Source organism: Neoarius graeffei, chromosome 25, assembly GCF_027579695.1.
Source record: "Neoarius graeffei isolate fNeoGra1 chromosome 25, fNeoGra1.pri, whole genome shotgun sequence".
Lineage (NCBI taxonomy): Eukaryota > Metazoa > Chordata > Actinopteri > Siluriformes > Ariidae > Neoarius > Neoarius graeffei.
In genome coordinates, this window is record NC_083593.1 from 37720135 (window position 1) to 37732567 (window position 12433).

General features: G+C 39.9%; 1 protein-coding gene across 1 annotated transcript in view; it reads left to right on the forward strand.

Moving 5' to 3' along the window:
• LOC132873227 (roundabout homolog 1-like) overlaps positions 1-12433 on the forward strand; it is a 430545-nt gene that overhangs the window by 108673 nt on the left and 309439 nt on the right. The window lies entirely within an intron of this gene.

Consider the following 12433-nt stretch of genomic DNA (forward strand, 5'->3'; position numbering starts at 1 on the left):
CAAAATTGTCAATAAAACATTTCTCAGTCAAAATAAGTAAAATATAGGGAAAGTGTCATTGAATGAAATGTGTGGCACCCAGCTCTATGTTTGGCTCCCCAAGGTCAGTGCTTGTGCCTATTCCAGAACACTCTGCTGTTACTGCTGAAGTTCCTGACAAAGAGCTGCTTTCAATAATGATCAATTTTTAAACAACATGCCACAATTTTAAAATATAAAATGTTAAAATATACCCCCCACCAACACCACCATCATGTATATTGGACAGTAGGCTAATGGGCCAAAAGAACCTGTTATTTCACAGTTTGTGACCCTGCCAACAATCAGCCAGATCAGAGGCAAGAGTATGGGCAAAATTGATGTGTTTTTTCTTTTTTCTTTTAAAATCTGGAAATATCATAACCGACCAGCCTCCCCTGTTTGAAAGACTACCAGCCGCCACATATATATATATATATATATATATAAGGTTTTTAATCCTAAAGCCTCCACCTATTATTGGTCTGAACTTCCTTATAGAGGTCAAAGAAATACTTCAGTTATTAGGACAAGATTTTTCCACTTCACTGATCCATACAGTGGTGCTTGGAAGTTTGTGAACCCTTTAGAATTTTCTATATTTCTGCATAAATATGACCTAAAACATCATCAGATTTTCACACAAGTCCTAAAAGTAGATAAAGAGAACCCAGTTAAACAAATGAGACAAAAATATTATACTTGGTCATTTATTTATTGAGGAAAATGATCCAATATTACATATATGTGAGTGGCAAAAGTATGTGAACTTCTAGGATTAGCAGTTAATATGAAGGTGAAATTAGAGTCAGGTGTTTTCAATCAATGGGATGACAATCAGGTGTGAGTGGGCACCCTGTTTTATTTAAAGAACAGGGATCTATCAAAGTTTGATCTTCACAACACATGTTTGTAGAAGTGTATCATGGCATGAACAATCGAGATTTCTGAGGACCTCAGAAAAAGTGTTGTTGATGCTCATCAGGCTGGAAAAGGTTACAAAAACATCCCTAAAGAGTTTGGACTCCATCAATTCACAGTCAGACAGATTGTGTACAAATAGAGGAAATTCAAGACCATTGTTACCTTCCCCAGGAGTGGTCGACCAACAAAGATCACTCCAAGAGTAAGGCATGTAATAGTCGGCGAGGTCACAAAGGACCCCAGGATAACTTTAAAGCAACTGATGGCCTCTCTCACATTGGCTAATGTTAATGTTCATGAGTCCACCATCAGGAGAACACTGAACAACAATGGTGTGCATGGCAGGGTTGCAAGGAGAAAGCCACTGCTCTCCAAAAAGAACATTGCTGCTCGTCTGCAGTTTGCTAAAGATCATGTGGACAAACCAGAAGGCTATTGGAAAAATGTTTTGTGGATGGATGAGACCAAAATAGAACTTTTTGGTTTAAATGAGAAGCGTTATGTTTGGAGAAAGGAAAACACTGCATTCCAGCATCTTACCTTTCCCATCTGTGAAACATGATGGTGGTAGTATCATGGTTTGGGCCCATTTTGCTGCATCTGGGCAAGGACGGCTTGCCGTCATTGATGGAACAATGAATTCTGAATTATACCAGCGAATTCTAAAGGAAAATGTCAGGACATCTGTCCATGAACTGAATCTCAGGTGAAGGTGGGTCATGCACTAAGACAACGACCCTAAGCACACAAGTCGTTCTACCGAAGAATTTTTAAAGAAGAATAAAGTTAATGTCTTGGAATGGCCAAGTCAAAGCCCTGACCTTAATCCAATCGAAATGTTGTGGAAGGACCTGAAGCGAGCAGTTCATGTGAGGAAACCCACCAACATCCCAGAGTTGAAGCTGTTCTGTACAGAGGAATGGGCTAAAATTCCTCCAAGCCGGTGTGCAGGACTGATCGACAGTTACCGGAAACATTTAGTTGCAGTTATTGCTGCAGAAGGGGGTCACACCAGATACTGAAAGCAAAGGTTCACATACTTTTGCCACTCACAGATATGTAATATTGGCTCATTTTCCTCAATAAATAAATGACCAAGTATAATATTTTTGTCTCATTTGTTTAACTGGCTTCTCTTTATCTACTTTTAGGACTTGTGTGAAAATCTGATGATGTTTTAGGTCATATTTATGCAGAAATATAGAAAATTCTAAAGGGTTCACAAACTTTTAAGCACCGCTGTATATGCAGAACCAGTCAAAAGTTTGGACACAGCTTCTAATTCAATGGTTTTTCTTTATTTTTATTAATTAAAAGACTCTTCATGTCTTAAAGTAATGATGAATGTCGTTTCTCTTTAGTTAGTTGAGCAGTTCTCGACATAATATGGATTGCTACAGTTGTGGAATAGGGCAATTTACTGTATTTTTATTATTTACTATTTACTGTTTGATCTGAAACACATTAAGAAGGCAAGAAATTGCACTAATTAACTTTTGATGAGGCACCTGTTAATTGAAAAGCACTCCAGGTGACTACCTCATGAAGCTGGTTAAGATAATGCCAATAGTCATTATGATAAACACTGGCTACTTTGAAGAATCTAAAATATGAAACATATTTTGTTTAACACATTTTTTGTTTACTACATAATTCTATATCTGTTCCAGATGCTATTTCATAGTTTTGATGTCTTCAGTGTTGTTCTACAATATAGAAAATAGTCACAATACAGAAAAATCTATGAATGAGTAGGGATGTACAAACTTTTGACTGGTAATGTATATAGTATTCCATAATATATATTCTGCTTAATGTGTTGGCATATATATATATGGCAACAATACATTATTATACATACAGGATGCTTTTTCGATGGAATAAAAATATGTATTCTATTCCCTTCTTGCGGGTTTCATTCATTTGGTTTGATAGCATGCAATATCGTTAGCATATCGCTTATCCTACATGTATTATGTCACTCTACCCAGTGGAGAACGAGCGCTGAATATGGTTCATGATATTGCATGGTTGTCAAGACAATATGATGTCACATGTCAAAGCTGATGCAAATATTCATTTAGAAAGTTTTCTGCTACGCATGTGCAGAAGCATTTCTTTGTTCGCCGGCAGCATCCACCGTAAACTGTCACAGTGAATTGAAAACGCCATTTATTGGTTAGTAACCCCCCTGTTCTTAACTTTTCATAAAATCTATAAGTGTTCCTTCAAATGTGTATGTATAATAATAATAATAATAATAATAATAATATTGGCTGGATTTTTTTCGTGGTATATCAGATATATTTCATTCAGCTAGCATGATATTGAACTTCTCTTCAAGTTATTCAACTTCAACTCATGCTAGCTGAATGGTATATATCTGATATACCATGAAAAAAATCCATCCAATATAATTTAATTATCTAATGCATTTTTAGCTTTGACTTGGCCCCTATTCATGAACATGAGACACATTTTAAAGGGCATGTTCTGGACCGCGGCACAGTGGTGTAGTGGTTAGCGCTGTCGCCTCACAGCAAGAAGGTCCTGGGTTCGAGCCCCGGGGCCAGCGAGGGCCTTTCTGTGTGGAGTTTGCATGTTCTCCCCGTGTCCGCGTGGGTTTCCTCCGGGTGCTCCGGTTTCCCCCACAGTCCAAAGACATGCAGGTTAGGTTAACCGGTGACTCTAAATTGACCGTAGGTGTGAATGTGAGTGTGAATGGTTGTCTGTGTCTATGTGTCAGCCCTGTGATGACCTGGCGACTTGTCCAGGGTGTACCCCGCCTTTCGCCCATAGTCAGCTGGGATAGGCTCCAGCTTGTCTGCGACCCTGTAGAAGGATAAAGCGGCTAGAGATAATGAGATGAGATGAGATGTTCTGGACCAATTTCGTTGTTTTTTTTTTAATATATATGAAAGTATGTCCCTTTACACACTCATCCAGAAGGGTAATTTTGCACAAGGCCATCTGTCTACAGCAGAAAAAAACAAAAACAAAACACGTCTGGAAAAATCCCAAGGGAGTCTGGAGCCAGATTCGTGACGTTACCTGCGGAAGCGCCAGCAGGATGCGCGATCTTTGCACAGTTTCAGTGCACAGCCTGTGTAGACCAAGTGCTCCCATTTCTCTCTCATTGTCCGGTCTTTTGGAAAATGATGAGTACTAATCCCATCAAGATTGGTGTTGCTACACCCTCCTATGATACATATGTTAACCATTTTAATAATTACGCGATAACGTTGAAGAAATTTGCAGAAAACCACCAGGTCGTTTTCTCATAAACAAACCAGCGCTGACGTAGGATTCAGAAGGAGGCGTCCCGCAGATGACTTCACGAAAATCAATGTTTGGCGGGAAATCCAAATGGCAAGTTTTTTCAGAGGTGGACCAATTCGCCTCAAATGGCTTGATTTCAACTGAATTTTTCTGGTATTGCGCAAGGTAAAAAAAAAATGCACAAAATGCAGAATGTTACAGATATTTGACCAAAGTTTAATATAAAATAGGAGAATTACATTGATCTTGCTCCTGAATTTACCCATGATATGCCTTTTAATGACTAGTGATAGAAAAAAAAAACCCAGTAAATCCAGAATAGTAACATTTAAGAGGAAGTAGCTAGCTCTATAGCTAGTATACCTAGCTGCAGGGTGGTCATTAAAAAGCTTGCAATTGGCATATTAGACTTCAATTAACGTGTGGTTTGATAACTGCCACTTACCGGAGAAAGTGTTGAAGAAAGTTGGTGTTTTCTGACCTTTGATCCTCCTCATTTGCCTCCAGTGTTTTGGAAATCCATGGATGTGTTGTAGTTGAAGCAACCTGAAAGTGTGTGTGTGTGTGTGTGTGTGTGTGTGTGTGTGTGTGTGTGTGTGTGTGTGTATTTTCATGCTTTTCCATGGCCTGTTTTTGTATAGCCAGTTTGTATATGACTAATGTTTTTGAAATTATTTTACTTTTTGAGATACAGTACATCAGTATGACTATCAGTTTCTTGTTTTTAAGTATGTTTCTATTCAAGTCTTGTCTGACCGTAAATAACCGCCCCAGGGGTTGTTGCCTAGAACTTGCCCTTAACTTCTTTAGAGGAACCAGACTGGATTATTCTTGCTAGGAGCTGTTTGTTTGGTTATTTCCTAAGTGTTAGTGCCTGAGTTGAGCCATGTCTCACAGCTGGGGGAGAGAGAGAGAGAGAGATAGTTCGTTCATTCTTTCAGCAAGGAGGTCAGTCACTTTAGGATGACTGGTTCTCTAAATAAACATTTATTTCTGGCAAACTTTGTCTGTGGTTTAAAAGTTGAAAGGTCCCATGTGCTTTGTAGTGTCTGTTTATTCTGAGTTTGCAGTCTCTCTAAGTCTACGTCCAGTTTGTCCAGTTTCGGACGAGTGTTTGCATGTTTCTGCTTCTGCACATGTACAGTGGTGCTTGAAAGTTTGTGAACCCTTTAGAATTTTCTATATTTCTGCATAAATATGAACTAAAACATCATCAGATTTTCACACAAGTCCTAAAAGTAGATAAAGAGAACCCAGTTAAACAAATGAGACAAAAATATTATACTTGGTCATTTATTTATTGAGGAAAATGAGCCAATATTACATATCTGTGAGTGGCAAAAGTATGTGAACCTTTGCTTTCAGTATCTGGTGTGACCCCCTTCTGCAGCAATAATTGCAACTAAACGTTTCCGGTAACTGTTGATCAGTCCTGCACATCGGCTTGGAGGAATTTTAGCCCATTCCTCCATGCAGAACAGCTTCAACTCTGGGATGTTGGTGGGTTTCCTCACATGAACTGCTCGCTTCAGGTCCTTCCACAACATTTTGATTGGATTAAAGGTCAGGACTTTGACTTGGCCATTCCAAAACATTAATGTTATTCTTCTTTAACCATTCTTTGGTAGAACGACTTGTGTGCTTAGGGTCATTGTCTTGCTGCATGACCCACCATCTCTTGAGATTCAGGTCATGGACAGATGTCCTGACATTTTCCTTTAGAATTCGCTGGTATAATTCAGAATTCATTGTTCCAGCAATGATGGCAAGCCGTCCTGGCCCAGATGCAGCAAAATGGGCCCAAACCACGATACTACCACCACCATGTTTCACAGATGGGATAAGGTTCTTATGCTGGAATGCAGTGTTTTCCTTTCTCCAAACACAACACTTCTCATTTGAACCAAAAAGTTCTATTTTGGTCTCATCCATCCACAAAACATTTTTCCAATAGCCTTCTGGCTTGTCCATGTGATCTTTACCAAACTGCAGATGAGCAGTAATGTTCTTTTGGGAGAGCAGTGGCTTTCTCCTTGCAACCCTGCCATGCACACCATTATTGTTCAGTGTTCTCCTGATGGTGGACTCATGAACATTAACATTAGCCAATGTGAGAGAGGCCTTCAGTTGCTTAGAAGTTACCCTGGGGTCCTTTGTGACCTCACCGACTATTACACACTTTGCTCTTGGAGTGATCTTTGTTGGTCGACCACTCCTGGGGAGGGTAACAATGGTCTTGAATTTCCTCCATTTGTACACAATCTATCTGACTGTGGATTGATGGAGTCCAAACTTTTTAGAGATGGTTTTGTAACCTTTTCCAGCCTGATGAGCATCAACAACGCTTTTTCTGAGGTCCTCAGAAATCTCCTTTGTTTGTGCCATGATACATTTCCACAAACATATGTTGTGAAGATCAGACTTTGATAGATCCCTGTTCTTTAAATAAAACAGGGTGCCCACTCACACCTGATTGTCGTCCCATTGATTGAAAACACCTGACTCTAATTTCACCTTCAAATTAACTGCTAATCCTAGAGGTTTGAATACTTTTGCTACTCACAGATATGTAATATTGGATCATTTTCGTCAATGAATAAATGGCCAAGTATAATATTTTTGTCTCATTTGTTTAACTGGGTTCTCTTTATCTATTTTTAGGACTTGTGTGAAAATCTGATTACAACCCCGATTCCAAAAAACTTGGGACAAAGTACAAATTGTAAATAAAAACCGAATGCAATGATGTGGAAGTTTCAAAATTCCATATTTTATTCAGAATAGAACATAGATGACATATCAAATGTTTAAACTGAGAAAATTTATCATTTAAAGAGAAAAATTAGGTGATTTTAAATTTCATGACAACAATACATCTCAAAAAAGTTGGGACAAGGCCATGTTTACCACTGTGAGACATCCCCTTTTCTCTTTACAACAGTCTGTAAATGTCTGGGGACTGAGGAGACAAGTTGCTCAAGTTTAGGGATAGGAATGTTAACCCATTCTTGTCTAATGTAGGATTCTAGTTGCTCAACTGTCTTAGGTCTTTTTTGTCGTATCTTCCGTTTTATGATGCGCCAAATGTTTTCTATGGGTGAAAGATCTGGACTGCAGACTGGCCAGTTCAGTACCCGGACCCTTCTTCTACGCAGCCATGATGCTGTAATTGATGCAGTATGTGGTTTGGCATTGTCATGTTGGAAAATGCAAGGTCTTCCCTGAAAGAGATGTCATCTGGATGGGAACATATGTTGCTCTAGAACCTGGATATACCTTTCAGCATTGATGGTGTCTTTCCAGATGTGTAAGCTGCCCATGCCACACACACTAATGCAACCCCATACCATCAGAGATGCAGGCTTCTGAACTGAGCGCCGATAACAACTTGGGTCGTCCTTCTCCTCTTTAGTCTGAATGACACGGCGTCCCTGATTTCCATAAAGAACTTCACATTTTGATTCGTCTGACCACAGAACAGTTTTCCACTTTGCCACAGTCCATTTTAAATGAGCCTTGGCCCAGAGAAGACGTCTGCGCTTCTGGATCACGTTTAGATACGGCTTCTTCTTTGAACTATAGAGTTTTAGCTGGCAACGGCGGATGGCACGGTGAATTGTGTTCACAGATAATGTTCTCTGGAAATATTCCTGAGCCCATTTTGTGATGTCCAATACAGAAGCATGCCTGTATGTGATGCAGTGCCGTCTAAGGGCCCGAAGATCACGGGCACCCAGTATGGTTTTCCGGCCTTGACCCTTACGCACAGAGATTCTTCCAGATTCTCTGAATCTTTTGATGATATTATGCACTGTAGATGATATGTTCAAACTCTTTGCAATTTTACACTGTCGAACTCCTTTCTGATATTGCTCCACTATTTGTCGGCGCAGAATTAGGGGGATTGGTGATCCTCTTCCCATCTTTACTTCTGAGAGCCGCTGCCACTCCAAGATGCTCTTTTTATACCCAGTCATGTTAATGACCTATTGCCAATTGACCTAATGAGTTGCAATTTGGTCCTCCAGCTGTTCCTTTTTTGTACCTTTAACTTTTCCAGCCTCTTATTGCCCCTGTCCCAACTTTTTTGAGATGTGTTGCTGTCATGAAATTTCAAATGAGCCAATATTTGGCATGAAATTTCAAAATGTCTCACTTTCGACATTTGATATGTTGTCTATGTTCTATTGTGAATACAATATCAGTTTTTGAGATTTGTAAATTATTGCATTCCGTTTTTATTTACAATTTGTACTTTGTCCCAACTTTTTTGGAATCGGGGTTGGTTGTTTTAGGTCATATTTATGCAGAAATATAGAAAATTCTAAAGGGCTCACAAACTTTCAAGCACCACTGTACGGTATGTTTGCATGTGCAAGAAACAGCAGATGCCTTTGATTGGAGGAATTCAGCCAAATGTTTTGAATGTGCTTAACAGTGAATGGAAATTAGTGGTGTCAGTCAGCTTGTGCTAAAGTGTAACATTCATTGTTAACCATGTTAACTCATCCGGCTGCATTATGCCTATAAGTGCATATGAATGAATGCTGTGAATGATAGGCTGTCATTTAATGGCAATGTCTTGGCAGGGACACAATAAGCATTTTTGTATGTTGGCCAACTCCAGCATTTAGCTGTGCTGTGAAAATGGGGGAGCTGCTAAAGCCATTTTACAGCAGATTGTTACTGTGTACCATTTTTCAAAGAAACATAAAGGCAGAGCTCGCTAGAGAACATTTAAGAAGATGGAGTCTGACAACAGATCACCTGAGATTGCCTCCCAGATGAAGTTTCAAACTAGTGAGAAACTTGGCCTGTGTGAAGTATCTCTTGGGATTGTGCCAATGGTCAGAAGCAGCATAGTTCTCACATGAGCCTTATGATCCTATAATCCCTTTCCTCTCTGCCTGGCCTCTACCTGCCAGACACATGGATCCGCAGTGGGAAAGATTCACAACAACTGGTTTATCTTTTAAACTGCCCTTGTCTAAAATTTAGCCTGGATTTGCTTGAGAGTAAGAGTGAATGCAGACCATGAAATCAGACGACAAAAATGGGCTTTTCCCAGGACTGATCTCATTCTGTTAATGCATTTTGCAGTTGCTTACTTATTTTCAGTTCCACAAAATAAACTACGGTCAGACTTTGTTAGAGTTAGTACTCTATATTGATACACAGAGATGCATTGATGCCGATACTGGTATTGGGATAATAATCATGAGTAAATTTTATTTCATCGTTTTGAATCATTATAAATAAAACTAGTAATAAAACTAGTAAACATTTTGTGGCACGGGCGATTGCTCTAAGACAATGAGGGAGGCTCAGGCTCCTCTAAAAATGACGAACATCGTGTAGGATGAATTGCGCTAGGCTTATGTTATAGCCGACCTTATAACATTGCTATTTGAGATCCAGAATCATAGAAATATATGTGCTCAACCCAACTACAGTGCGAAATCATTCCGTTATAACTTTCCCCAGTTCGCCTAATGTGCGCGTGAGTTTTTCCCCCTCGTGACAGCACGATGCAGCCCAGCCTCAGTGCACTTCAATGGCATTTGGGAGCTATGCGCTTTTCAATATCAAAATGCAAGACGGTTATTGGACAAATACTGCGAAAACGCCCGCCCACCGGACTCCCAGCCTCAGTGAACTTCAATGGCATTTGGGAGCTATGCGCTTTTCAATATCAAAATGCAAGACGGTTATTGGACAAATACTGCGAAAATGCCCGCCCCACAGACTCCCAGCCTCACAGTGGGAGGGACATGGCAAAGCTTTCCGCGAGGAGACTGGTGATTGGTGAAAGCGGCCGGATATTTTCTTTGATTGACAGCTCGTTTCAAATATAGACAGGCAGCGGTGAATTTCAGTTCAGTCCCATGCGGATTCGCAAGTGCTGTGGTGTATTGTAAGAGATCAGCTTACATTTCGATTTCATTCATTACATACGGTTTCTACCAGCTTTTTTAGTTTGTATATATTTTCATTGTAAATAAAGTGTAAATATAGTGTTGTCAAGTTTGCTATCTTAGTTCCAGAAATTTCGTTTATTTGAGTGACTGAACTTGAACTTGAGGGGGCTAGTCAGCTAGCAAGAAAGCTGCGCACGGATGCCAAGCATTGCTGATTTAATTTTGGCGAAGCCATTTGCCAGTCTTCCTTTCGAGGAAAAAATTAAAATTAAAGAGCAGGGTAGACCAACGCCTCAAATTGACTTGGTGAAAAAGGTAGGGAATAATACTCGTTCCTTTCAGCTCTCCTGGTACGAGAAAGTGAATTGGCTAACAGCAAGTGACCCACATCAACAACAGTAAATAGGCTACTTTAGTAATATGTCATGGATGGATCAAAAATATAGAATCTATTTAAAATGTTTATGCTGAGTATATTATATTGGAATATATATTTTTCTGGATATGAATTAAACACAGCTACAATTTGGAAAACATTTTTAAACAAAAACACAGCCGAGAACATTTCACACTACAGACCTGGATTAAAAGTGAAGGGTTACCAAAATTGTCAATAAAACATTTCTCAGTCAAAATAAGTAAAATATAGGGAAAGTGTCATTGAATGAAATGTGTGGCACCCAGCTCTATGTTTGGCTCCCCAAGGTCAGTGCTTGTGCCTATTCCAGAACACTCTGCTGTTACTGCTGAGGTTCCTGACAAAAAGCTGCTTTCAATAATGATCAATTTTTAAACAACATGCCACAATTTTAAAATATAAAATGTTAAAATATACCCCCCCAACACCACCATCATGTATATTGGACAGTAGGCTAATGGGCCAAAAGAACCTGTTATTTCACAGTTTGTGACCCTGCCAACAATCAGCCAGATCAGAGGCAAGAGTATGGGCAAAATTGATGTGTTTTTTCTTTTTTCTTTTAAAATCTGGAAATATCATAACCGACCAGCCTCCCCTGTTTGAAAGACTACCAGCCGCCACTGTTTTGTGGCCTCTATTCAAATGGTATAAATATGTAATTGTCACTATTGAACCTGATAAGGGCTTGAGACGAACCATGTCTGGTTGACTTGGCCAGAATTGCAGTAGTAGCATAGCCAGTTCCTTTCTGCACATTCACACACACACACCCCTATGGACAATTTAGAGTATCCAGTTCACCTAACTACATGTCTTTGGGCTGTGGGGGAAACCAGAGCACCCAGATGAAACCCACACAGACACGGGGAGAACATGCAAACTCCACACACAAAGGCCCCCGTCAGCCACTGGGCTCGAACCCAGAACCTTCTTGGTGTGAGGCAACAATGGTAAGCATGCTGTAAACACAAACCAGGCTATATAAAATGTTCCATGACACTATAGATGTCATAGCATAATACTAGGTAGGTTTGTCATTTCTGTATTGGTATCAATGTTTTTGTACTTGTGCTTGTTCTAAAGAAATTGTTATTGAGGCATCTCTATCAATATGTATTCGTATTTAACCATTTAGTTTCTAGGTCATCATGATTTATTATATCATTAATAAGAAGTTCCAGTCACATGTACACATATGCCAACATGCCACCAATCCTTTACCTCAGCTTGAGCAGGTGGGAATAGCTAAAAACAAATTTTGACAGATTGCTCCGTAACTGCTCATAATTAATTTTACAGCCCGCTTGGCCCCTCCCTTCAGTCCTGGGAGGCTCCTGACAGCCGGTGTGACACGGCACAGCAGGCTCCACAGGGCCAATTAATGCCCAGGCCTCTCTCAGCACTACCCCCACAACGCTAATCCAGTTTCAGTGGGGATGGATAGCTACAGCACGCACACCACACCACCGAGAGTTTTTTTGTTTTTAAGGTGGATTTGTTTATGTGACTCATGAAGCTGAGCAATGTCAGCTCAAAGGTCAAGCCTAAAATGTCAGAATCTGGAGGGATCAAAGGTCACCGATATCCATTTAGCTCCATGTAAACCTTTGTGCTAGTGTCAAGGTGCCTATTGATCGATGAGGTGAAATGGCGATCGATCACTTGCAGGTAGGCAAACACACTGGCATGTGTGTGCACTCGTTCAGTCACACATTCACCAGAATTCATATAATTGCTAAAGTAAACGCGTGCAGAACTTGGGCCTACACCCTCTCGTTTACTCTTGGGCATGCACATACACATGCACGCATTATTCAAAGTCTTTAATTAGAGAAGCGATTAAGTCAGATAAGGATGTGTGAAATCTTAAAAC